General features: G+C 44.0%; 1 long non-coding RNA gene and 1 pseudogene across 1 annotated transcript in view; both read right to left on the bottom strand.

The window, feature by feature from the left end:
* LOC142599297 (synaptic vesicle glycoprotein 2C-like) overlaps nucleotides 1-6,479 on the bottom strand; it is a 55,196-nt pseudogene extending 48,717 nt beyond the window's left edge.
* Nucleotides 6,480-7,007: 528 nt separating this feature from the next.
* LOC142599223 (uncharacterized) overlaps nucleotides 7,008-27,311 on the bottom strand; it is a 554,757-nt gene continuing 534,453 nt past the window's right edge. Inside the window, exon 3 of the long non-coding RNA XR_012832845.1 lies at nucleotides 7,008-7,119. This is a non-coding gene — a long non-coding RNA (uncharacterized LOC142599223). The remainder of the gene's footprint in view (nucleotides 7,120-27,311) is intronic.

Below are 27,311 nucleotides of genomic sequence, written 5' to 3'. Positions count from 1 at the left end.
TTATGTGTGATGGAGCTCTGCTTTCCTGGAGATGGCTGAACACCTGCCTGCCCATGGGAAGTGGTGAATGAATTCCTTGTCTTGCTTTGCTTGTGCACGTGGCTTTTGCTTTACCTATTAAATTGTCTTTATCTCAACCCATGAGTTTTCTCACTTTCACTCTTCCAATTCTCTCCCACATCCTGTCACGGGGGAGTGAGCAAGCAGCTGTGTGGTGCTTAGTTGCTGACTGGGGTTAAACTATGACACTTGACATCTGCACCATCCTGGTCATACTCCCCATCACCTCCAGTTCTCTGCCTTGTAATCTAATTTCCTTTAGGCCCTGTATTCTCCTTCTCATTCAGGAATAAATGTGTATTGCAGGCAACATAATTTTTTTCTTTTTTGATAGATGGATACTTTTATAACTTTTTTGGGTGTTTTTTAATCATAGAATGTTTTGGGTGGGAAGGGACCTCAAAGATCATCTAGTTCCAACCCCCCTCACATGGGCAGGGACACCCTCCACTAGACCACATTGCCCAAAGCCCCTTCCAACCTGGTCTTAAACACATCCAGGGAGGGGGCCTCCACAACCTCTCTGGGCAACCTGTTCCAGTGCCTCACCACTCTCACAGTGAAGAATTTCTTCCTAACATCTAATCTAAATCGACCCTCCTTCAGCTTAAACCCATTACCCCTTGTCCTGTCACTACATTCCATGACAAACAGTCCCTCACCATCTTTCCTGTAGGCCCCCTTCAGGTACTGGAAGGCCGCAATTAGATCTCCCCAGAGCCTTCTTTTCTCCAGGCTGAACAATCCCAACTCTCTCAGCCTGTCCTCATAGGAGAGGTGCTCCAGCCCTCTGATCAGCTTCGTGGCCCTCCTCTGGACTCCCTCCAACAGCTCCATGTCTCTCCTGTACTGGGGACCCCAGAGCTGGATGCAGTACTCCAGGTGGGGTCTCACAAGAGCGGAGTAGAGGGGCAGGATCACCTCCCTCGACCTGCTGGTCACACTTCTTGTGATGCAGCCCAGGACACGGTTGGCTTTCTGGGCTGCAAGCACACACTGCCAGCTTGTGTTGAGCTTCTCATCAATCAATACCCCCAAGTCCTTCTCCTCAGGGCTGCTTTCAATCCATTCCTCGCCCAGCCTATAGTCATGCTTGGGATTGTGCCGACCCACGTGCAAGACCTTGCACTTGGCCTTGTTGAACTTCATGCGGTTCGCACGGGCCCACCTCTCCAGCCTGTCAAGGTCCCTCTGGATGGCATCCCTTCCCTCCAGCGTGTCGACCACACCACGCAGCTTGGTGTCATCAGCAAACTTGCTGAGGGTGCACTTGATCCCACTGTCCATGTCACCGACAAAGATGTTGAACAGTGCTGGTCCCAGTACTGATCCCTGAGGAACTCCACTCATCACTGTTCTCCACTTGGACATTGAGCCGTTGACCACAACTCTTTGAGGGCGACCATCCAGCCAATTCCTTATCCACCAAGTGGTCCATCCATCGAATCCATGTCTCTCCAGTTTAGAGACAAGGATGTCATGCGGGACAGTGTCAAATGCCTTGCACAAGTCCAGGGAGATGACATCAGTTGCCCTTCCCTTATCCACCAGTGCTGTAACCCCATCATAGAAGGCCACCAAATTTGTCAGGCACGATTTGCCCTTAGTGAAGCTGTGTTGGCTGTCACCAATCACCTCCTTATTTTCCATGTGCCTGAGCATAGATTCCAGGAGGGTCTGCTCCATGATCTTGCCAGGCACGGAGGTGAGACTGACCAGCCTGTAGTTCCCTGGGTCTTCCTTTTTTCCCTTCTTAAAAATGGGGGTTATGTTTCCCCTTTTCCAGTCAGTGGGAACTTCGCCAGACTGCCAGGACTTCTCAAAGATGATGGAGAGTGGCCTGGCCACTTCATCTGCCATTTCCCTCAGGACCCGCAGATGCAACTCATCAGGTCCCATGGACTTGTGTACTTTCAGGTTCCTTAGATATTCTCGAACCTGATCTTCTCCTACAGTGGGCGGTTCTGCATTCTCCCAGTCCCTGCCTTTGCCTTCTGTGACCCGGGCAGTGTGGCTCAAGCACTTGCTGGTGAAGGCTGAGGCAAAGAAGTCGTTGAGTACCTCAGCCTTCTCCATATCCTGGGTAACCAGGTCACCCGTTTCATTCTGGAGGGGACCCACATTTTCCCTTGTCCTCCTTTTATCACTAACATACCTATAGAAGCTTTTTTTGTTGTCCTTGACATCCCTGGCCAGATTTAATCCTATCAGGGCTTTGGCTTTCCTAACCTGATCCCTGGCTGCTCGGACAGTTTCTCTGTATTCCTCCCAGGCTACCTGCCCTTGCTTCCACCCTCTGTAGGCTTCCTTTTTTTGTTTGACTTTGCCCAGGAGCTCCTTGTTCATCCACAGGGGCCTCTTGGTGTTTTTGCTTGACTTCCTCTTGGTTGGGATGCATCTCTCCTGAGCTTGGAGGAGGTGACCCTTGAATATTAGCCAGCTGTCTTGGGCCCCTCTTCCTTCCAGGGCTTTGTCCCATGGTATTCTACCAAGCAGGTCCCTGAAGAGGCCAAAGTCTGCTCTCCTCAAGTCCAGGGTAGTGAGCTTGCTGAAGGAGTATAATGATCCGTTTTTGTTCCTATCCTCAAAGTAATACAGAACCTTGGTGTAAAAAATGGGAATGTATCACTATCTGGATTTTAAACTGAAATATAATTCCTCACTCTTAAGATTCTTCATTAGTTGAATAATTAACATTTTATACAATACTGTGATACACATTTGATGCATTTGACAGTCTTTGAACTAATCTACCTTGAAACATTATGCTAAATTTATAGTTGCACTTGTGTCATGGTTTAACCCCAGCCGGTAACCAAGCACCACACAGACACTTGCTCATCCCTCCCCCCCAAGGGGATGGGGAGGAGAATGGAAAACACACCTCTGACAATGTGGTGGGTTGACCGTGGCTGGATGCCAGGTGTCCACCAAGCTGCTTTATCACTCCCCTCCTCAGCAGAACAGGGAGGGGAGAAAAATAAGATGTAAAAAACCTCATGGGTCAAGATAAAGACAGTTTAATAAAGCAAAAGGCAGAAGCAAAGGAAAAACAAAAGATTATTCTCTCCTTCCCATCAGCAGGCAATGTCCAGCCACTTCCCAGGAAGTACGACTTCAGTATGTGTAGCAGTCGCTCCGGAAGACAAACATAAATAACGAATGCCCCCAATTTCCTCCTCCTTTCTCTCAGGTTCTTATTGCTGAGCAGATGTCATATGGAATATCCCTTTGGTCAGTTTGGGTCAGCTGTCCTGGCTATGTCCCCTCCCATGATCTTGTCCACCCCCAGCCTACTGGTGATGAGGGGGAAATGTTGGAGAGACAGCCTTGATGCTGCATCAGCACTGCTCAGTAATAGCCAAAACAGTGGTGTGTTTTTAACACCTTTCTAGCTACCAATACAAAGCACAGCACTATGAGGGCTGCTATGGGGAAAACTAACTCCATCTCAGCCAGACCCAATACAGATAGTTTAATAAGATAACAAAGGAAGAGAATAATAATAGTAATAAGAATAGCAACAACAATAATAATATATATAAAACAAGTGATGCACAAATGCAATTGCTCACCATATGAAGAAGAAAAAAAAAAATACAAACCCAATGCCCAGTCTGTTTCTGAGAGGTGATTCTGCCTCCCAACTAGACTCCCCAGTTATATATAATGGGAGCATGACGTTACATGGTAGGGAATATCCCTTTGACAAATCTGGGTCCGCTGTCCTGTCTATGCTCTCCCAGCTTTTTGTGCACCTGCCAGGGTGTGAGAAGCTGAAAAGTCCTTGACTTAGTGTAGACACAACAACTACCTAGAAGAATTATTCTCTTACTGATCCAAAACACAGCACTATACCAGCTACTAGAAAGAGATTTAACTCTATCTCAGCTGAAACCAGGACAACTTTCAAAATGGATTACAAAACAGTAATTATCCTTCCTATCCAACCTGACCTAAGTACTGCATAAGGAATTTCTTTGTAGCAGCCTAATCTGGGACTTTGTTTATTGGCAGCAATTCGAAGCATTTCTCTGCAGATGTTTCTTCTAATAGCTTCTCCATGACCTGAACTCCTGTTTCAGAAACCCTGAACAAGTCTACATCCATTTTCAATTTTTAAACACAAGCCAACAGCTATAGACTTAAAGAAGCCGTGAAACAGAGATGCTTGTCTTCCAGATTGAATTAACCTTTCAGTATATGGTCACTGCAGCACTACATCACATTGAGTCCTCTCTTAATAACATGCTGGTGCCAACGCAACTGTTAGCTTCCCTTTATTTTATGTTTCAGAGTGTTACTCAGGTTTCAGACACTCTCATGCTTCTTGAACAGAATCAGAGATAAACTATTACATATAGAGAATGTAATCTTTCTTTTCTCATTAGAGCTAAATATTCAACTGGTAAACTCAGCTTCACTGGCTGCCTTGGGCTAGATAATGTAAACTGGCTATGAATCTAGGACTTTTTAAAGTGACTTATATAAGAACCAGTGCAAATGAAAGGAATACATTTGTAGAAGAGGGAGAGAAAAAAAAAAATCTACAAAATTAATTTTTGCTTCCTAGTCAATGGAGATGTGAATGATGAGAAGGACTGAACCCCCATAAATATATTCTGTTTCATTTTGCCAAAATGATATGTAAACCCAATTCTTTTCCTGTGAGAAAGGATTGATTCTGCTGTTTATAGCTCCCTTTTTAGCCCTCCTTTTGGCTATTACAACTCTATATGTCTAACACTGAAGAATACTGTCTTTTAAATTCTGTTTTTACATTCTTTTGTCTTAAGTGATTTTGCAGATATTTTTGCAGGACAAAAAAAAAGTCACTGCGGCACTGACAGAGGAAAATTATTCCCTCTCGTGCCACTGCTTTGATATAAGGATGTGTATTATTATTCATCGAGATATACTGCCATGTGATGTTTTTAAAGCAACTCAGTAAAGGATATTGAGTTATTTATAAAATCTACAATGAAATTAGACAACCTATTAAATCATTCTGTCATAATGTTTACATTTTACACTGAAAGATAAAGAAAATAAAAATACATAGGAAAGCAAAAAATACTTGGCATCCAGAGCAATTTACTAATTGGGAAAAAATTATCCACATTGTGTCTTGTCAGCAAAAATTCCTCTCTCATTCCAGCAATTCAAAGCCAAAAGGCAAGGTTAAAGACAGATTCAGGCAGCGTGTACAGCACTCTAAAATTAATCTTAATACATCAGTCTAGATATGTGATTAGTCTGCATGATTATAATTTATTTCTAGGCATTATCACTTACTAAATGTTCCAATCACTTTCAGCAAACCTTATGAAGTTTTCCTCTCTTTCACAATCCAACTGCAATAAACCTCATTGCTTGCCTTAAGAAAGCTGCTTTGGATGCCAGCTAACTCACAACTTTGCTTTACTTGAAGAGTGCTGGGGAGAAGTGCTTGCAGAGGCTGATTTTTAAGAACCACTGAGCAGTCTCAGCAACCCTTGAGAGCCATGAACACTTAACTCTTCTAAAAGGCAAGCCCGAGATACTAATAATTGAATCTGTTCCTCTACATAATATTTAACTGTGTCAGGACAGTAAAGAGTTTTTTCACAAAGTGGCATATATTGCATGTTCATAGAATTTCAAACATTGAAGCTTTCTGTCTTATTCACCCTCATTCACCCCTACAGCATTTAAGTGCACTCTGATTTCTATATTTCTATATCATTTTAAAAGATCTACTAAGAACAAAACATTCAGCATAGTTTTATATTCAGAACTAGTGCTGCAAACATTATGATGGTCCTTTCTTTTCTTTCTCAAGAGTGTATAATTGACATTTTATCTCTCTTTCAAACAAGCAAAAAATCTAGCACAAATTTGACATCTGGCATTTTAAAAGCTATTTTTCTCTGATGCAAGTCTCCATATCACCTATTTTCTCCAGTTTCAACAATAACACCAATTGTATTTTCATGTGTCCAAGTTTCCAGTAATTTAAAGAATCTGATTAAGCAAGGGGAATGGCTAATTTTTGCTCCATTTAATATATTGTTATTTAGTGTACAATTTATTCTCCTTACTTTCCCCAAAAGGAATAGATTTTTTCTTAATGGCAGGATAAGTATTTTGAGAACAGACATAAAGTCCCCTCTTCAAACTATACTTTTTACTTTTATACTTTACTTTTATACTAGAAACTAGAATTTACTTTTATACTAGAAAAGCTACAAATCACAGAGATGTTTTTCTTACCATAATGAGGAATTATTGCCCGAACCAATGCAGAAGCGTAGATACCACCAATCATCCAAAACATACAGAGCCAAATCAGGTGTTTGCCTCGTTTCTCCTGAGCAAGCACTTCCAAAAAAAAAGGAGACGACTGTGGGCACAGCTCCACCAATCCTAAAAGGAGATATATATCATGGATTAAGGCAGAGCTTAACAGCTAATTAAAGTTTGAACAAGCCTATTGTGTTGGGTTTGGGTGGCAAGGTTTTGGTAGGGGGGGGGGGGGGGGCGGCGGGCTATAGGCGTGGCTCCTGTGAGGAGCTTCTAGAAGCTTCCACAGTATCTGACAGAGCCAATGCCAGACAGCTCCAAGATGGGCCCGCCCCTGGCCAAGGCCAAGACAATCAGTGCCTCTGTGATAACATATTTAAGAAGGGAAAAAAAAAAAACACAACCTGTGGGGGGAAGTTTTTGCAGCTGGAGGGAGAAGTGTGAAGATGTAACACCAAGGTCAGTGCAGGAGGAGGAGGGGGGAGGAGGTGCTCCAGGCATTGGAGCAAAGATCCTCCTGCAGCCTATGGTGAAGACCATGGTGAAGCAGGCTGTCCCCCTGCAGTCCATGGAGGAAGGATGAGGGGGTGTAGAGATTCCACCTGCAGCAATGGAGGATCCCACACCAGAGCAGGTGGAGACATCTGAAGGAGGCTGTGGCCCGTGGGAAGCCCAGGCTGAAGCAAGTCCCTGGCTGGACCGGTAGACCCATGGAGAGGGGAACCCATGCCAGGGCAGGTTTGCTGGCAGGACTTGTGACCCCATGGGGGACCCACGCTGGAGCAGTTTGCTCCTGAAGGTCTGCACCCCATGGAAGAGACCATGCCGGAGCAGTTCGTGAAGGACTGTAGCCCGTGAGAGGGACTCCATGCTGGAGCAGAGGAACAATGAGAGGAGTCCTCCCCCTGAGGATGAAGAAGCGGCAGAAACAATGTGCGCTGCACTGACTGCAACCCCCATTCCCCCACCGTGCCGCTGAAGGGGGGAGGAGGTTGAAGCCGGGAGTGAAGTTGAGCCCAGGAAGATGGGAGGGGTGGGGGGAGGGGTTTTAAGATTTGGTTTTATTTCTCATTCCTCTACTCTGTTTTGCTTAGTAATAAATTAGATGAATTTCCTCTCTCAGTTCGGTCTGTTTTGCTCGTGACGACAGTTAGTGAGTGATCTCTCCCTGTCCTTATCTCGACCCATAAGCTTTTTGTTATACCTTTTCTCCCCTGTCTAGTGAACGAGGGGAGTGATAGAGCAGCTCTGGTGGGCACCTGGCCCCCAGCCAGGGTCAACCCACCACAATCTCATTACAAGCACTGTGTCACATAATTGATCTGACTGTCTGGCTGAGTCAGTGACCCCAGAGATTTAGGTACACATAGAGTTCTGCAAAGTCCTTGTTTGGGTCTGGTTCTGTGCAACTGTTCAGTGAAGGCACTTTACAATCCACAAAACAAAGAGGGTTTTTTTAAGTATACACATTATTATAATCTAATTTCATAGGATATTTTTCAAATGAAAAACAGTTCATGAATAGGAATTGATAACTCAAGTTAACATTAAAACTATCTCACATCCATTTTAATTAACTTGAATTTTAAAAGTATAGATATAGCTTCAGCCTGCAAGATACAAAATTAATGGAAGTGCACTAAGTATGTGGGGAAGCACAACACGTTTGGGATCATTTTGCCTCTTACTGGAATACAAAAGAGATCAACAGATGTTGCATTATGTAGTAGATGCTTTCATGTCTGATCATAGAATCATAGAATGGTTTGAGTGGGAAGGGACCTCAAAGATCATCTAGTTCCAACCCCCCCTGACATGGGCAGGGACACCCTCCACTAGACCACATTGCCCAAAGCCCCTTCCAACCTGGTCTTAAACACATCCAGGGAGGGGGCCTCCACAACCTCTCTGGGCAACCTGTTCCAGTGCCTCACCACTCTCACAGTGAAGAATTTCTTCCTAACATCTAATCTAAATCGACCCTCCTTCAGCTTAAACCCATTACCCCTTGTCCTGTCACTACATTCCCTGATAAACAGTCCCTCACCATCTTTCCTGTAGGCCCCCTTCAGGTACTGTTTTGTTTAGTAATAAATTAGATGAATCCCTTTTCTAAGTTCAGTCTGTTTTGCTCATGATGATAATTAGTGAGTCATCTCTCCCTGTCCTTATCTCGACCCAAGCCTTTTGTTATACTTCTCTTCCCCATCGTGCTGGGGGAGGGGTGAGCGAGCGGCTGCGTGGTACCTTGCTGCCAGCTGGGCCTAAACCATGACACCTAGATTTGCAATCATTTAAAACCCAAATTGCAAGCAGCTTTTCTGCAAAGAGTGATTTTTTTCTCAAATTGCACCATGTATTGGAGAATTTCGAAACTGTGGTTGGTCTCAATTATGTATATGTTTATTTCAACTAGGTTTTTACTACGTGAAAATTTTGATTACTTTTAGAAGTAACGTTTGGGCTGGATAAGCATGATACATTTTCCCAAATTGTATCATCTTTGGTTATTTCAAGGAAACCAAAATGAAATTTGCTGGGATAATACAAACATATAGTGCACTTTTAAGCACTTTAAATTGAGTTGTTGTACTTAGAAAAACTGCATCTAAACTGATCTAAAAGTACCAAAACCAGTAAATTAATTGATTAGATGAAATAAATATAACTTTTTTTTTGTACTAGAGGTTAGATAAAATTCTTTAGCTGAGATTAATGTTTAACAGTGGCAGTGTTGAATAGGCAACAACTCCAGTTCCATTCAAGTTAGCAGCGATATTATGAGTCATGTTCTGGTATTAGAGAAACCTTCCTTTGACAATTTCAAAGACAGATCTGACAATGTGCTTTTTGATGATAAATCTTTGCACATTCCTCCAATGGCTAATGATGAATATAGCTCACAGTTTCTTGTCTAGGTCTTTTTACTTTGTAGGAAGCCATGTCTAAATCCCTCCTAGATCTTTATCTGGCTTTGGGATTAAATTTCTTTTTGAGTTTTGATTTTGCATTAATCAATGGAGGAATCAGAGTTGTGATATTATTTTATGTAAAAAGAAAAAATTTTGCAGACTGTCCAACATTTCTTTATTCTTTTCACTAGCTTAAGTTCACCTTTCAGACTTTCATATCCCTCAATGCCCTTTACCCAGCAATATCTTAATATTATTTATACAGTTTTGTATTCCGAATCACTTTTTTGCAATGAAAAATTTTTACTAGTTTTAGGTTTTTCAGATGCAAAAAAAATGATCAGAAGGGATTTTTTTCCCTGAGCAATTTACTTCTATAAACACATTTTGACTACAAGAGAATCTGAGGACAATCTATTTTATAGTATTTTTTATAAATAAAATCTTCTATTGGATGCTGGTTTTATTGTTCATGCTTCTTAATCTATATTTTCTAGAAGATAACAGACCATTTTAAACTCTATACACCCAAACAATTTTATATCTTATGAATATTTCTTAAAATTTTATTGACTTTTAATTATATGAAATTGTCCAGGTAACTCTCTGCCCCTTCAGAAAGCTCTTCTCCAATCTGAGTAAATATTATTTTACCTTTAAAACATATAATTCATTTCACTGCTTGAAATTATTCATATTTCATATTTGAGCTCTGATTCACACAAAATTACTGGAACAAAACCTCCTCCCTTGATAACAGAGATATATATTCAGTGTCTTTCACTAAGAAAGGGGAACTGACATGTATTGTCCAAAGACAGGACCTCTAAAATGAGGAGAGGTTATAAAGAGAAATTAAGTTGAATTTCTATTCCCATTCAACTGACACAATTTCCTTTTCATTTGAGCAAGATGTGAGATGTAGTAAGGAATGCAACAAATGTTAAAGATTTAATTCAAACCCTTTGAGAAAATTTCCTGTCATACTGCAAGAAAATATGGCTTCAAAGCTGGCACAAACATCTGGAAGTTCTTCAGTGAGTGATACCAAAAAGAGTTTGCCTTCTTGCACAAAGGCTGATGCCAAGTATCTGGAAATAGAGAACTGTAAGATGTATGTTCTAACAGTGGGTATATTTGTGCACAGCTGTCTAAAAGCAGAAAGATTTTACTTTGCAGCCTCTGCAGTTGGAATGTTCTAGCCTCTCCTTTCTTTCTTGGTGTTTGGCATATGATGTGTATGTTGCTATTACAACTGCTCTCAACATAAGATCATAGATAAAATGGGATTAAAAAACAGAGGAAAGGCAGATGTGACACAAATGCCATCTTGAATACCACTCAAGTGAAAAGTAAGCTTTCACTGAGAGTGGGTGAGCCGATGAATGTTCTGAAAAGAAGGGCTCCAAACATGCAAAGTCTGGTGGAAAAACTATATCATCACAGGAAAACAGTGAGAACAGAAAAAGGAAGAGCCTTCCCTCATCTCGAGGGTATGAAGGACAGATTCAGTTCTAGAAAACTTGTGGCTTTTATGATAGGTGATATCTAGGATAAAATGCAACTGATACCAGTTGAAGGAGGTTCTTCTGGAGAGAAACCCTGTATTTGAAGAAACAAATGTGAGCCAGCCATGAATCTTTCTCTGCAGTAATAGCTATGAGAAATGACTCTGAAACTCATGTGGTCTTGGGTTTGTGGTGGTGGTGTTAGTAGATGGTGGAAAATTATCTATAATCATCTGTTCATGCAGTTCTCAGAGATGAGGTAGGAGGACTTTGGACACAGCATGGACCCACATGGAGGTATAAGAAATGGATATGAAGGGCCTGCTCCTTCAAAGACCATTAATCATAAGCCAGGTACACAACTGAACATGCTTCCCAATCCAGGACATGCATCTATTACGAGTAAAGCTACAGGCACTGTAAGTTACTGGAAAAGCTACTGCTACAGGTGAGGAGACCCTGCAGGCAAGTTTGGCATGACAAACACAAGAGGGACAATCTGAGTGAGAGCCAACAGTATCACAAACCTGTCTGCCAAAAGACAAACCTTTGTGGCACAAGATTCCAGTACTGCCCTCACGAATTGGGCAGGCTAAGCAGGAATACAACAAGCTTCTGGATTTTGACAGGATCATGAAAGAGTGAAAGTGTCATGCAACATGATAAAAAATTGTTTTCTCAGAACAATGGTCCATTAACCAGCCACAGAGGTACAAGAACAGAAAAATCTCTTTGCAGTGAAGACAGCTTGTAACTAGTGTCAGGACCTTGATGAAAATGCAGAAATATAGAGAGACAAAACATAGCACCTGGAACTGATAGTGGCCTATGAAATTAAAAACATGTAGAGAAGCTGAATGGGGCTTTTTTTTGTTTTTCTAAGTTTTTTTTGTTTTTGTTTTAAGAAGTAGAACAGTTGCCATTTCCTTTTAACCTCTTTTAGAGTCATGTCTGACAATTTGGTGACAGACTGAGGATATTCTTCTAGCAAGACGACTCCTCACATCTTCCTCTCTCCCCTTGCCCTTCTATCCACCTTACTAAATCAGTTTAATTGTATTTAGTGCTATGGCAATTTCTTTTTGGTATGACTACTTCAGACCATACTTCAGACCAGTTCAAGGGGTTGCTAAAAATGCAAACATCACACAATAGTGTTAGTGTACTACAGCTACATAAACTACAGCAAACAAACCATACAAGCAATGGACTTTGTGCACACCTTTACAACACAACATACTGTGCTCTTAGCAGCTCCTGCCTGTTCAGCATCCTAAAGATTGATAGTGGCCTGATAGTGGCCTGAAATGGAATTGTAATTGGGAGTTTTTATCTGAATCAAGCAATTACCAGAAATGCTAAACTAATTGCTCTACAGAACAGAGTTCTTGATTATTAGGGGAACTAGTCAGTCAGGTCCCCGGGAAACTGCTCTTGAAGGCGTTGGGGTCCATCAGCGCTGGTCACTTTTTAAGGGCCACCTCCTAAGAGCTCAGGAACAGGCGATTCCAAAATGCCGCAAGTCAAGCAGGCAGGGCAGAAGGCCGGCTTGGCTGAACAGGGATCTTCTTCTAGAGCTTAGGCGGAAAAAGAAAGTGTATGCTCGCTGGAAGCAGGGTCAGGCAACGTGGGAGGACTACAGGGATGCTGCTCGCCTTTGTAAGGAGAGAATTTGTGCGGCCAAAGCTCAGTTAGAGTCGAAGCTGGCCAGTACTGTGGGGGACAATAAAAAGGGCTTTTTTAAGTATGTTACTAACAAAAGGAGGACCAGAGAGAATATTGGCTCGTTACTCGACGAGAATGGTCACCTTACAAACAGGGACATAGACAAAGCAGAGACCTTTAATGCCTTCTTCGCCTCTGTCTTCAACACTGATGACGGGCTCTGGGACCCCAGGTGCCCCGAGTTAGAGGACCGTGACTGCGGTAACGATAAACTCCCAGCTGACCCCGAACTAGTGCGGGACTTGCTGCTCCACCTGGATGCATGCAAGTCCATCGGGCCCAATGGGATTCATCCCAGGGTGCTCAGAGAGCTGGCTGATGTCATCGCGAGACCTCTCTCAATTATTTTTCAATGGTCTTGGGAATCTGGAGAGGTCCCAGTTGACTGGAAGCTGGCAAACGTTGTTCCAGTCTTCAAGAAGGGCAAGAAAGAAGACCCTGGTAATTACAGGCCTGTCAGTCTCACTTCAGTGCCTGGTAAAATTATGCAGAAAATTATGCAGTGTAATGCTTTATTTTAAAAGGTATTGTCCTGCATATAAAGAAAAGAACTGGAAAAATTTTGTTTACAAAGAATTTTGAACAGATACATTGCAGTTTATCTGAATACATTAAAATGAGATGGGGAAAAATAATTTTGGGGTGATTTTTTTTGAAGTTAATGATTTTTTCAAAGTTAAGTACTTTCCCATAGAAAGGTAAGTTGAAATATTTAACACTCTGACCATTCACATCTTATCATATTGTACATTATTTCCTTTCCAGGGACAAACCCTCTGTGGGTGTGTTGGTTTTGCGTGGCAAGGTTTTGGTAGTGGGGGGGTGTCTACAGGGGTGGCTTCTGTGAGAAGCTGCTAGAAGCTTCCCCTGTGTCTGATAGAGCCAATGCCAGCCGGCTCCAAGACGGACCCGCCGCTGGCCAAGGCCAAGCCAATCAGCGCCTCTGTGATAACATATTTAAGAAAGAGAAAAACAGTTAGAGAGTGCTTTTGCAGCCAGAGAGAGGAGGGAGAAGATGTAAGAACATCTGCAGACACCAAGGTCAGTGAAGAAGGAGGGGGAGGAGGGGCTCCAGGCGCCGGAGCAGAGATCTCCCTGCAGCCCATGGTGAAGACCATGGTGAAGCAGGTTGTCCCCCTGCAGCCCATGGAGGGAGGATGAGGGGGTGTAGAGATTCCACCTGCAGCCCGTGGAGGACCCCACGCCGGAGCAGGTGGAGACACCCGAAGGAGGCTGTGACCCCGTGGGAAGCCCGCGCTGGAGCAAGCTCCTGGCAGGACCTGTGGATCCGTGGAGAGAGGAGCCCACGCCAGAGCAGGTTTGCTGGCAGGACTTGTGACCCCGTGGGGGACCCCACGCTGGAGCAGTTTGCTCCTGCAGGTCTGCACCCCGTGGAAGAGACTCACGTTGGAGAAGGTCGTGAAGGACTGTCTCCCATGAGAGGGACCCCACGCTGGAGTGGGGGAACGATGAGAGGAGTCCTCCCCCTGAGGATGAAGAAGCGGCAGAAACGACGTGTGATGAACTGACCGTAACCCCTATTCCCCGTCCCCCTGTGCCGCTGAGGGGGGGCAGAGGTTTGAAGCCAGGAGTGAAGTTGAGCCCGGGAAGATGGGAGGGGTGGGGGGAGGTGTTTTAAGATTTTGGTTTTATTTCTCATTCCTCTACTCTGTTTTGCTTAGTAATAAATAAGATGAATTCCCTCTCTAAGTTCGGTCTGGTTTGCTCGTGATGATAATTAGAGAATGATCCTTGAACACTTCCAGGGACAGGGCATCCACAACTTCTCTGGGCAACCGCTGACATGCCGTGCTCCGGGTCGCTAGCGCTCCCTAGGCTGCTGCTTATAGGCGTCGGGGGGTGGGCGCCATTGCTTTGGCAACGCCCAGGTCCTGTCAGCGTTTCCCGCGAGAGCAGCCAGCTTGTGGCAGGTCTCTTCTGTGTCCCTGGCGTTTCCCTGCCTCTGGAAAGTCAGGAAAAAACCCTGTGCGGCTAGATCTGCCGCTCTGCTGCGGGTCAGGCTGGCACCGGAGCTGCACTCTTCAGCTGAGAGAGTTGGGATTGTTCAGCCTGGAGAAAAGGTGGCTCCAGGGAGATCTAATTGTGGCTTACCAGTATCTGAAGGGGGCCTACAGGAAAGATGGTGAGGGACTGTTTATCAGGGAGTGTAGTGACAGGACAAGGGGTAATGGGTTTAAGCTGAAGGAGGGTCGATTTAGATTAGATGTGAGGAAGAAATTCTTTACTGTGAGGGTGGTGAGGCACTGGAACAGGTTGCCCAGAGAGGTTGTGGAGGCCCCCTCCCTGGAAGTGTTTAAGACCAGGTTGGAAGGGGCTTTGGGCAATGTGGTCTAGTGGAGGGTGTCCCTGCCCATGTCAGGGGGGGTTGGAACTAGATGATCTTTGAGGTCCCTTCCAACCCAAACCATTCTATGATTCTATGATTCCAGTGCCTCACCACCCTCACAGTGAAGAATATCTTCCTAATATCTAATCTAAATCTACCCTTCTTCAGTTTAAGGCCATTACCCCTTGTCCTATGACTACCTGCCATTGCAAAAAGTCCCTCTCCAGCTTTCCTGTAGGCCCCCTTCAGGTACTGGAAGGCTGCCATAAGGTCTCCCTGGAGCCTTCTCTTCTCCAGGCTGAACAATCCCAATACTCTCAGCCTGTCCTCACAGGAGAGGTGCTCCAGCCCTTGGATCATCTTCGTGTATACAGGAGCAGAATACACCTGTAGTAACTAGAGCAGATTATTCTTGTTGGTCCATTCCTATTTCAACTTACTTATTGAAAAGAAAGCAGCCTATAGCAATTTCTGATTCAAATAATGAATTCCACATGCTCAGTTATCTGGACCAAAAGAATATCTGTCAGTCCTCAACCTGGGCAATCTGAAGTAGATGAAAACAGCTATCTCCTTTGCCCTTGACTGTGACCAATACCAGCAAAACAACCGTTTCTGCAGCTGTCTTTTTAGCCAACAGAAAATAAGAACAGGATATTTCTAGACTGTCTTCTCCTTGAGTCCCTAAGGACAGGATGGCAGATCCATTGTTGCTCATCACAGGAGCATTAACTATCTCTTTACCTAAGTAAGATCAACAAACTCCTTAAGAACAACAGTCAAATGTCTTTTCAAAACACCTTTTTTCAATGGACATTTTCTAGCTGTTACTGGGATCTTAGTCTTTCATCAAAGGATATTGATGACAATGTAGGTAAATCCAGAATTTGTAGAAGTCCTAAGATATCTTTGTTATCTTTCTTCTTAGCCAAGGAAGGACGCAGACACTACAATATTCTCTTTGGTTTAGCAGTGTTTAGCAGCAGATCTTTATCAGATAGTTCCTTCGTTCTGATGAGAAATTTTTATTCCAATACTTGGGATTTTCCTGAGAGCACACACACACAGAGCTCTTAAATTTTCTGATTCTAAAGACACAAAGTTGGTGAGAGGCTTGACATATTCACTCAGCCTCCTTTAAGATCTCTCCTGTGAGCAAGATTACTGTACCAGTAGACCAGTAATCACAAGCAGTTTGGAAAGTCTATCCAGCAGAGCTGGTGCTTACTTGTAAATATTAGTTGAAAGATCTTAGCAAAAATAGTTCAATAGCTGCATTGCCAGCGGATTGATTTCAAAAAGGCAACAAAAATGGTTAATTTTTACTTTTAAAGCAAAATTATTTACTACTGTATATGACATGCATAAATGTTGGGCTTTCCCGATCACCACTCTAATATTAGAAATACTCACAGAAGGCCAGTCAAATATTTTGGCATTTCTTTATATAGATAACTTTGAAATATTTTATGCAAATACTCTTAATTTTACCAAGTAGCTACTTTCCTTGTGATGCATAGACATATCAAAACACTCTGAACAACAAAAGAAAAAAAGGTTCAAAGTCTTAAGAATTTAAAAACATTAATCTTATTTTTTGATTAAAAGTCCTTTCATCATTGTACTGTACTGTGGCCTCTCTGATACTCATAAAATTCTCTGGAAGAGCATTCAAAAGATAGCTGCTAAAACAATATTCCCCTCCTATCAATAAACTACTATAAATAAGCTGCTCTCTGAGCTCCACCATTAGCTCATTATTTCCCATCATATTAACTTTGAATTTTTTCCTAAATGCCTTGCAGATCCTCCGCAAACCTTCTCCCCCACTGTGCTGGTTTTAGCTAGGATAGAGTTAATTTTCTTCATAGTAGCTAGTTGTCCTGGTTTCAGTTGAGAGGGTTAATTTTCTTCACAGTAGCTAGTATGGGGATATGTTTTGGATTTGTGCTGGAAACAGCGTTGATAATATAGAGTTGTTTTTGTTCTATGGACCTATTGTTGAGCAGTGCTTACACAGAGCCAAGGCCTTTTCTACTTCTCGCACTGCCCTGCCAGCAGGATGGCTGGCGGTGCACCAGAAGTTGGGAGGAGACACAGACAGGACAGGTGACCCAAACTAACCAAAGGGATATTCCATACCATATGATGTCATGCTCAGTTTACAAGGGGCTTGGGGGAAGAAGAAGAGAGGGGGCGGCAGCGTTCAGAGTGATGGAGTTTGTCTTTCCACCGTTACGTGTGATGGAGCCCTGCTTTCCTGGAGATGGCTGAACACCTGCCTGCCCATGGGAAGCGGTGAATGAATTCTTTGTCTTGCTTTGCTTGTGCGCGTGGCTTTTGCTTTACCTATTAAACTGTCTTTATCTCAATGCACAAGCTTTCTCGCTCTCTCGTGGTTTAGACCCAGCTGGCAGCTGAGCACCATGCAGCCAGTCGCTCACTGCCCCCCTCCCCCAGCGGGATGGGGAGCAGAATGAGAAGACAAAGGCAAAACCTTGTGGATTGGAATAAAGACACTTTATTGGGACAGCAAAGGAAGAGGGAAATAACAACAACAGTACTCAGAATATGCAAAACTGGTGATACACAATGCAGTTTCTCACCTAACGACCATACAACTCAGACGGCATGCTCAGACCTGTCCTGAAGCCGAACCGTCCCTGAGCCACACATCCTGGAGCTGCACCACTCCTCCCCGAGTAGCCCCCCCTTTATGCTGAGCATGACATCAGATGGTATGGAATACCCCTTTTGGCTAGTTTGGGTCACCTGTCCTGGCTGTGTCCCATCCCAGCTTCTGGTGAAAATTAACTCTATCCTAGCCGAATGCAGGACATTATCCACCCTTTATTCCATATCATCTATGTCATGCCCAGATCCTACACTTCCCAATTAATCACCACTATTCTCCCTCTGTTTGAGAGAGAGAGATATATACACACACCCACAGATACCATTCCCTTAGTCTATAGGCTGTCCCTCTATGATGTCCACTGAGTTAATTTAGTCTGTGACTTTGGGCTTCATCTGTCATAGCAGTCTCTCAGGGCAAGAGTGATGGTGTGTGCTGTTCGATTGTTGCATGCTGCATCCAGAGCTTGCACCTGGTGTATCCGGCATAGTCCATGATTGCTCTGTGGGTTGAAGATATTGATTTCAAGGAAGTTGCTGGGCATCAGTTGCTGAGGCCAGTCCTAGTTCCATTGCAGCATTAACCCTTCATTAATTTGGGGGATTCTTACTGTAATACCACTGATACAGTATATAGCAATTGACATCATATAATTTAATGTATTGGCTATTCTCACCTAAAATCAGATCCCCTTGAGGTACACATCGGACTTCACCATCCTTCCACATCATCCACCAAGTGCACCCCAGTCCCTGAGCAAAAGCAATCCCATGGATTGGTTTGCTTTTGTCTGAAGCAGGGAACACCCAGACTGTCTTCCCCAACATATTCTTCATGTGCACTAAGGGAACTTTATCCCCTTCTACAAGATGTGGAAGTTTTGATTATGCAGGGCCAGTTTGACTGGTAGACCCCCTAGAGTTAAGTAACCAGGTGGCTTTTGCTAAATGTGTGTCCCAATGCTGGAAGGTTCCACCACACATTCCTCTCAGGGTAGTCTTTAGCAGTCCATTGTATCACTCGATTTTCCCAGAGGCTGGTGCATGATAGGAGCGGATGTGATACACCCACTCAATGCCATGCTCTTTGGCCCAGGTGTCTATGAGGTTGTTCCGAAAATGAGTCCCATTGTCTGACTTGATTCTCTCTGGGGTGCCATGTCACCACAAGACTTGCTTTTCAAGGCCCAGGATAGTGTTCTGGGCGGTGGCATGGGCCACAGGGTATGTTTCCAGCCATCCGGTGGTTGCTTCCACCATTTTAAGAACATATCACTTGCTTTGGCAGGTTTGTGGGAGTGTGATGTAATCCATCGGCAAGGCCTCCCCATATTTATATTTCAGCCATCGTCCTCCATACCACAGAGGCTTTACCCATTGCAGTGCATGTTTCACATTCATGGATAACCTGTGAGATGGCGTCCATGGCCAAGTCCACCCCTTGATCACGGGCCCATCTATATGTTGCATCTCTTCCTTGATGGCCTGAGGTGTCATGGGCCCACCGAGCTATAAATAATTCACCCTTACATTGCCAGTCCAAATCCACCTGAGCCACTTCAATCTTAGCAGCCTGATCCATCTGCTGGCTGTTTGGATGTTCCTCAGTGACCCGACTCTTGGGTACATGGGCATCTACGTGACGTACTTTCACAACCAGCTTCTTTAGTCAGGCAGCAATATCTTGCCACAATGGGGCAACCCAGATGGGTTTGCCTCTGAGCTGCCAGTTGCTCTGCTTCCATTGCTGTAACCACCCCCACAGGGCATTGGCCACCATCCGTGAATCAGTATAGAGGTAGAGTGCTGGCCGCTTCTCTCTTTCAGCAATATCTAAAGCCAGCTGGATGGCTTTCACCTCTGCAAACTGGCTCGATTCACCTTCTCCTTCAGCAGCTTCTGCAACTCGCCGTGTAGGACTCCATACAGCAGGCTTCCACCTCTGATGCTTTCCCACAATGCAACAGGACCCAGCAGTGAACAGGGCATATGGCTTCTCATTATCTGAGAGTTTAGTATATGGTGGGGCTTCTTCAGCACGTCACCTCCTCTGGCGACATTCCAAAATCTTTCCCTTCTGGCCAGTCCATGATCACTTCTAGAATTCCTGGACGATTGGGGTTTCCTAATCAAGCCCACTGTGTGATCAATGCAACCCACTTACTCCACATAGTATCAGTTGCTATGTGTAGAGGGGACCCTCCCTTTGAACACCCAGCCCAGCACCGGCAGTTGGGGTGCCAGCAGGAGCTCTGCTTCAGTGCCAATCACCTCTGAAGCAGTATGAACCCCTTCATGTGCTGCCAATATCTCTTTTTCAGTTGGAGTGTAGTGGGTCTCAGATCCTCTGTATCCCTGACTCCAAAACCCCAGGGGTCGACCTCGAGTCTCCCCTGGTGCTTTCTGCCAGAGACTCCAGGTAGGGCCATTCTCCCCAGCTGCAGTGTAGACCACATTCTTTACAGCTGGTCCTGCTCGGACTGGTCCAAGAGCTACCGCATGAACTATTTCCTGTTTAATTTGTTCAAAGGCTTGTCGTTGTTCAGGGCCCCATTTGAAATCGTTCTCCTCCTGAGTTATGTGATAGAGAGGGCTTACAATGAGACTGTAACTTGGAATGTGCATTCACCAGAAACCCACAACACCTAAGAAAGCTTGTGTTTCCTTTTTGTTGGTTGGTGGAGAAACAGTTTTTATTTTGTTGATTACATCCATTGGGATATGTCAATGCCCATCTTGCCATTTTATTCCTAAAAACTGGATCACCTGTGCAGGTCCCTTGGGCTTATTTCGTTTTATGGTGAAACCAGCTTTCAAAAGGATTTCAACTATGTTCTTCCCTTTCTCAGAAACTTCCTCTACTGATTTGCCCCATACGATGATGTCATCAATGTATTGCAGGTGCTCTGGGGCTTCACCCTTTTCCAGTGCAGCCTGGATCAGTCCATGGCCAATGGTGGGGCTGTGTTTCCACCCCTGGGGCAGTCGATTCCAGGTGTACTGGACGCCCCTCCAAGAGAAAGCAAACTGTGGCCTGCACTCTGCCGCCAAAGGGATCGAGAAAAATGCATTAGCTATATCAACTGTGGCGTACCACTTGGCTGCCTTTGACTCCAGTTCGTATTGAAGTTCTAGTATGCCTGGCATGGCAGCACTCATGGGCGGCATGACTTCATTCAGGCCACGATAGTCTACTGTCAGCCTCCACTCTCCATTGGACTTCTGCACTGGCCACATGGGACTGTTAAAGGGTGAGTGGGTTCTGCTGATCACTCCCTGACTCTCCAGTTGATGAATCAGCTTATGGATGGGAATCAGGGAGTCTCGGTTGGTGCAGTATTGCTGCCAGTGCATGGTTGTGGTAGCGATTGGCACCTGGTGCTCTTTGACCCTGAGCAACCCCACAACAGAAGGGTCCTCTGAGAGACCGGGCAAAGTAGACAATGGTTCAATTTCCTCCATCTCCAAGGCAGATATACCAAAACCCACTGGTACCCTTTCGGGACTTTGACATACCCTCTCCTGCGGTAGTCTAGGCCCAGGATGCACGGAGCCTCTGGGCCAGTCACAATGGGGTGCTTTTCCCACTCATTCCCAGTTAGACTCACTTCAGCCTCCAACAGAGTCAACTGTAGGGATCCCCCTGTCTCTCCAGAAGTACAGATGGGTTCTGCCCCTTCATGGCTCGATGGCATTAGGATACACTGTGCACCGGTGTCCACTAGAGCCTTGTACTCTTGTGGATCTCACATGCCAGGCCATCGGATCCACACAGTCCAATAAACCCGGTTGTCCCTTTCCTCCACCTGACTGGAGGCAGGGCCCCTCTTATCCTGCTCATCGTATTCACTACTCGCTTCTTGCAAAAAGGACATAGAAGTCCCTTCAAGAGGATCATATGTACAAGTAGTCCTTCCACTCGGTCTGGGGGGCTGCCTGCTGGAAACAGGAGCAGCATTTTTCCTGGGAGAATCCCCTTTTTGTGGCTGTTTTGCCTTGCAACTCATGTACTCATGCCTGTAGGACTGAGGTAGGCTTTCCATCCCACTTCCTCATGTCCTCTCCATGGTCACACAGGAAAAACCACAGGGTGCCTCGTGGTCTGTACTCTCTATATCCTCTCTCTTGAGCAGAGGAGTGCTTACTCCTAATAGCTGAGATACTGGTCTGTACAGGTGGGGAGTAGGACCTATACTCTCTGAATTGCTGGAACTCCCAGGACGGTTTCTCCAAAGTCGAGATGAGGGAGGAAGACAGACTCTTATCATATTGCTGGAATCATCCAGCCACTTCATCCACTGTTGGCGTCTCTTCACTTTTCCAGTCCATTACTGCCAGTGAGTTGGCATACGATGATGGTGCGCTTTGTACAAACTTCCGCCACATGGGTCGTGTGCACTGGACTTTGTCAGGGTCTGTGGGTAGCTGCGCACTGTCCGGGTCATAATAAACCATCTCCTGCTCAGCTAATTCCCTCAGGTATTGGATACTTCGTTCCATGGTGGTCCACTTGCCTGGCCAACATAAAACATCTTCACTGAAAGGATACCTTTCCCTCACAATTGACAGAAGTCGCCTCCAGAGGCTGGGGACCTGTGCCTTCTTCCCAATCACCTTTTCAATGCCCCCTTCCCTAGACAGGGATCCCAGCTGCTTGGCCTCCCTGCCCTCTAATTCCAGGCTACTTGCCCCATTATCCCAGCATCGGAGCAGCCAGGTAATCATGTGCTCCCCTGGATGGCAGCTGAAATCTTTTCTCATATCTCACAGCTCACTCAGGGGCAGGGATCAGGTGATTACCTCTGATTCTGGCTGTTCTCATGATGGTCCCAGTTCATCATCATCCCTCACTAAGCAAACTGATTTCTTGGTGTATTTCTTCTTGTGTATAGGGGTGACTGATACCAGTATGGGTTGGGTTTTGGTTCACCTGCATTCCCTGTCACGGGCGTTTGAGTAGCCACAGTGCCTGTCGCTGGGGTTTGAGTGGCCACAGTGCCTGTTGTGGGGGATGGGCTGGCCGCAGTGCCTGTCGTGCTGGTGGGTCTGTTCTCCCTCTCTTCCCCCGATGGCGCTGCCTACTACCGAGCAGGGTTTGGTAGATAGTGGCCAGGGCCCAGCACAGGGTGGTAAGTTGTGCCTCCTTGGAATAGCCACAGCATTTTTCCTTCAAATATTCTAGCACTTTATCAGAGTCCTGTAGTTGTTCAGGGGTGAAATTCCAAAGCATTGGGGGTGAGAAGGTCTCTAGATGCCTGCCTATACTCTCCCACATGCCATGCCAGCCCTGACTATTCAGCCTCGGGGAAGATCCCTGGCTGGTATTCTTAAAACACTTCTTTTTTGTAACCCTGAACAAGGTTTGAAACACATTTGGGAGACATAATAATAGGAACATGCTGGCTTGAACATCCCAAGGGAACTCAAAGTTTTGAAAGGCTGCTGTGACTAGCCTGAATGGAAAAGGGGAGGTGAAAGAGCAGGAGAAAGTATTCCCCCCCATCTTTCCCATAGATTGGGTGTGATTATTAAACAATTCAAAGAGATGTCGTCTGAGGTACAGGCATGACAGCAAAGCCCCATACAAATACCAACTTAAGCTCATGACCACTGATGTTATCATATCATAAGTTGATATAGAATCATAGAATAGAATCATAGAATGGTTTGGGTTGGAAGGGACCTTAAAGATCATCTAGTTCCCACCCCCCCTGCTGCGGGCAGGGACACCCTCCACTAGACCATGTTGCCCAAAGCCTCATATCGCACTGTACAGCAAAATGAGTATCTGTGCCCCTCTCCCAGAGATGTTAAACAGCATCGCAAGAAGTACATACAACAAGTAAGGGTTTAGATACCACAGCCACGTGACCAAACAAAAAAACATTGTGACCAGCAGCTGCTTAAAATAATGCAGTAAATACTTAGCACAACTTTGTTTTAACATGCTCTGGTCAGATCTGTTATTATCTCAAGCCTTCGTGCCCCACATTGGGCTCCAAAAAGGACTGTCGTGGTTTAGCCCCAGCTGGTAGCTGAGCACCACGTGGCTGCTCACTCACCCCGCCCCCCCCGGTGGGATGGGGAGGAGAATGGGAAGACAAAGGCAAAACCCCGTGGGTTGGGATAAGGACAGTTTACTGGGACAGCAAAGGTGATATCTTTAAAGTAGAATTTTCCACTTTACAGGGACAGAAATGTGTTTGGGTTAGTGTTTAGACACTGTTTAATTTAGGGTTAAATGCACTACCTTGCTTTGCTGACGACTATATCTTTGAAGAAGAGCCAAAAGACTGATAAAAAGCATGCTTTGCTAAAGAGTATCCTTGAGGAAGAGCTGAAAAACTGATAAAAAGGAAACATCCTGCCCCAGAAGGCGCCGAGAGCTGGGTGATTGCCAGAGAGGCCTGAAGTCAACAAGAATCACCAGTAACCAGGGGAAAGGTAAAGGTGGCTGGGGGGCGGTTCGCCACCACCACCTACCCAATTAAAGGACTATGCAAATTACACCCCCCACACCCTCAAGGAGCATGCATGCTAATTTAAAGATGCTTGACCAATAGTAGATGATGTGGTGATTAATAACCAAGTAGTGTAAATTTAGGCAGGTTTTTCTAATCCTGTAACAAGATAAATGTGTGGTAGATTCTGTGTGTGGTCTGCTAGCTTTGTGGAATTACCACCTAGCACCCATCTATGCGCAGACATGAAATGAATAAAATACCTCTGTTCTGTGTGTATATTGGTGTACTGCACACCGGGTAAATGATCCCGCTTTTGGGACAACAAAGGGAGAGGGAAATAACAACAGTACTTAACAGAATATACACAGCTGGTGATACACAATGCAGTTTCTCACCCAATGACACCACACGCCCGAACACACCCATCCTGAAGCTGGACCTTCCGAGCCACGCACCCTAGAGCTGTGTCGTCCCTCCCGACTAGCCCCTTTTTTTGCTGGGCATGATGTCACATGGTATGGAATACCCCCTTTGGCTAGTTTGGGTCACCTGTCCTGGCCATGTCCCATCCCAGCTTCTGGTGAAAATTAACTCTATCCTAGCCGAACCAAGGACACACTTTTACCTTTCCTGTTCTCTCCCCCATTGTACTGGAGGGGAGTGAGCAAGCACCTGTGTGGTGCTAAGTTGCTGCCTGGGGTTAAGCTATGACACCCACCAAAGATCTGTATCCCTTCCATCTTGAATCTACTGCAGCTGCCAATGATACCTGTTTCAATGTATTTTCCTGTCTGTCATCTTTTTCATATTTTCCTTCTCTCTTTATACAAAACATAACTCTTGCCCATAGCCCATAAACATAGTTCCCTTCTTCTCAGCTTAATCATTCCTTAAGACCTTTTTCCCCTCCAGCAATATTCACAATAAGCCTTAAAAGTGACAAATGGTGAAGGAGAACTCTAACTATGAACAGTTGAAATAGCTGTACCACCTAACCAATGACATCAGATTATCATTTTAGCCTTCATCATCCCTTCCTTTCTAACCTTTGTAGCTCATTTATTATATCATGCCACTGGTCATAACACGAATATCATGGGGAAAATGTTGCTGCTTTTTTTTTTGCACACCTTTCATAAAATCGCATATTACATTTTGCATACTGCAAAATACTTTGCATTTTGCATGATTTTAAATATGTAAAATTTAAATATCCTGATGGTAGTCAGACCTTGTTCCCTTTTCTCATTACCTTTTCACAATTGTCATCACAATGGTAATTATATGGGTATGCATATACGTATATATATTTTAATCTAGCGTGTCGTCCTGAAGGTGGTATGCCCTTTTTGAGAAGATACTGCTGATCACAAAACTGGCTGCTATCCTTTTTCTTTTTGGTACACCCTACTTGTGCCTCTAAAGAAGTTAGCTCATGTAGCACAAGGCACACACTGATTTCATATCCAGCATGATCCCAGAAACATTTTTTAAAAGTTAAAGTCTATTTTAAAATACTAAGACTACTAGTGGTGTCTGCAACATAAGTCTTTGATTTCCCCCAGGAAGTAATGTGCAATCTCAAACTCTGTCATTTGTTGGAAAATCACTGAGAACTGTTGTCCCAAAACTGAGGATTCGTTTACCCAGTGTGCAATACGCCAGTATACGCGCAGAGCAGAGGTATTTTATTGCATATTTCCACAGATATGGGTGTCTGTCCCAAGACAGCACACCAAAGCTCCAAATCAGTGGTTATTTATACATACAACATTAACATATTCATCTTTCTTATACATATGCATGGTTATTCTATGAAATGATTGGTTTAGATTTCTTCGTCTAGCATGCAAACTAGAATGCATGCTCAGTTCTTTTCTTCGCCTTTATCTTTTGAGTAGGTGGTGTAATTAGGGTGGGTGGTCCATGGGTCGGTGGTCACGATCTCCCCCTGTTGGAATTATCTTTCCCCTAATTTCCTTCTTCTTTGGCAATCCTCAACGATTCTTCAAGACTTGTTGGTCAAACTAACAATTTATCAGTTACGCTTCTACTTCTTGACAATCACATCTTCATTAGTACATTGTTTGGATAAACATTAACTAACACAGCAGTAGAACTATACAATGGTTGTCCTTAGCAGCAATAGTCTTGGTTACATTTGATTTTGCTGTAACAAGAAGAGACAAGTGACAGCTGAAAAGAAACTTGCACCATGCTAAAATGAATATTCTCTTCTATTGCTTTTACCAAGTTTTAACAATCTATATCTTCTTTCCACAGCAGAAATTCTACATACTTCAATGATTTTTCTCATTGTACAAATATACAAAATACATGATTGCCTCCTCTTCAGATAAGGGGAGCCGAGTTTGCAATTGGTTTACACCATGCACACACTTTGGCTACCAGGTAGCTAGATTGTAAGGTTTAGCTGTTGCTAGCAACCTGAAAGATGCTGTGTGCACATCCTTTTAAAAACAAAGCAGCCAACCAAGAAATCCCTCAGTGTTCAAACCCTAGTTATAGGCAATTTAAGCAATGGGATAAGAATACATGTATGATCCATCACTGAGGTTCAGTTCAACAGTATTTTACTCCTTGTGCTGCCATAACTTTATTACTTGCAACTGGCTGTTGCAATTCATATCCTGATATCTAAATGATAGCCAAACCCTTCTGAAAAATCAGTCTGTAAGTATACACTTCATTGGGTGAAATGAAAGCAATAAAATTAAAGACAGACTTCCTTGCAACAGAGAGACTCAGGCTATGGGACTCACTGATGGCCGTCTTTTGCTTTAACACACCTATTATAAAGTAGATATAAAACTAGTCTGAAGTTGTTTTATCCTGTTGTTTTGTTTAGGCCATTTGTCTGAGTGAAGAACATATTTCATAGAACCATAAAAAGTACTCTCATTAAAAAAAATACTCTAAAAATAAGATTAAAAGATTATTTATATTTTGGAAAATGAGATTATAAATGCAGATCTAAGACAGCTCCAACAGGAGAAAAACTCCTTTCATAAGATTATACTGTACTTTAATCAGTGTTTTATTTATTTGTACTGGGATCTTCCTATATGTTATTGTTTAGAATATAACAGTTCGTAGTGAAGAACGCCAATGCCTATAAGCATCAGAATGAGTAAGAAAGAATATCCAGATTTATCATTGTTTTAACCTTGATAAACTGCATATTCAGAGTTCAAAGATGATAATCTTTTACAACTATAGTTAATTATTATCTGTCATTAGTTTCTTTGATCAGAAAAGACTTTGAAAAGAATTGCAAACCATGCAACAACTAACTTCAGTCAAACAAAAATAATTAAATTGTTCATAATAGGAGATAATTAAAGCAAACACTTTTCCA

This window comes from Balearica regulorum, chromosome W (assembly GCF_011004875.1).
Source record: "Balearica regulorum gibbericeps isolate bBalReg1 chromosome W, bBalReg1.pri, whole genome shotgun sequence".
NCBI classification, from domain to species: Eukaryota; Metazoa; Chordata; class Aves; order Gruiformes; family Gruidae; genus Balearica; species Balearica regulorum.
The sequence above is the reverse complement of the archived record's forward strand: the minus strand, read 5'-3'. Positions and strand labels throughout refer to the sequence as shown.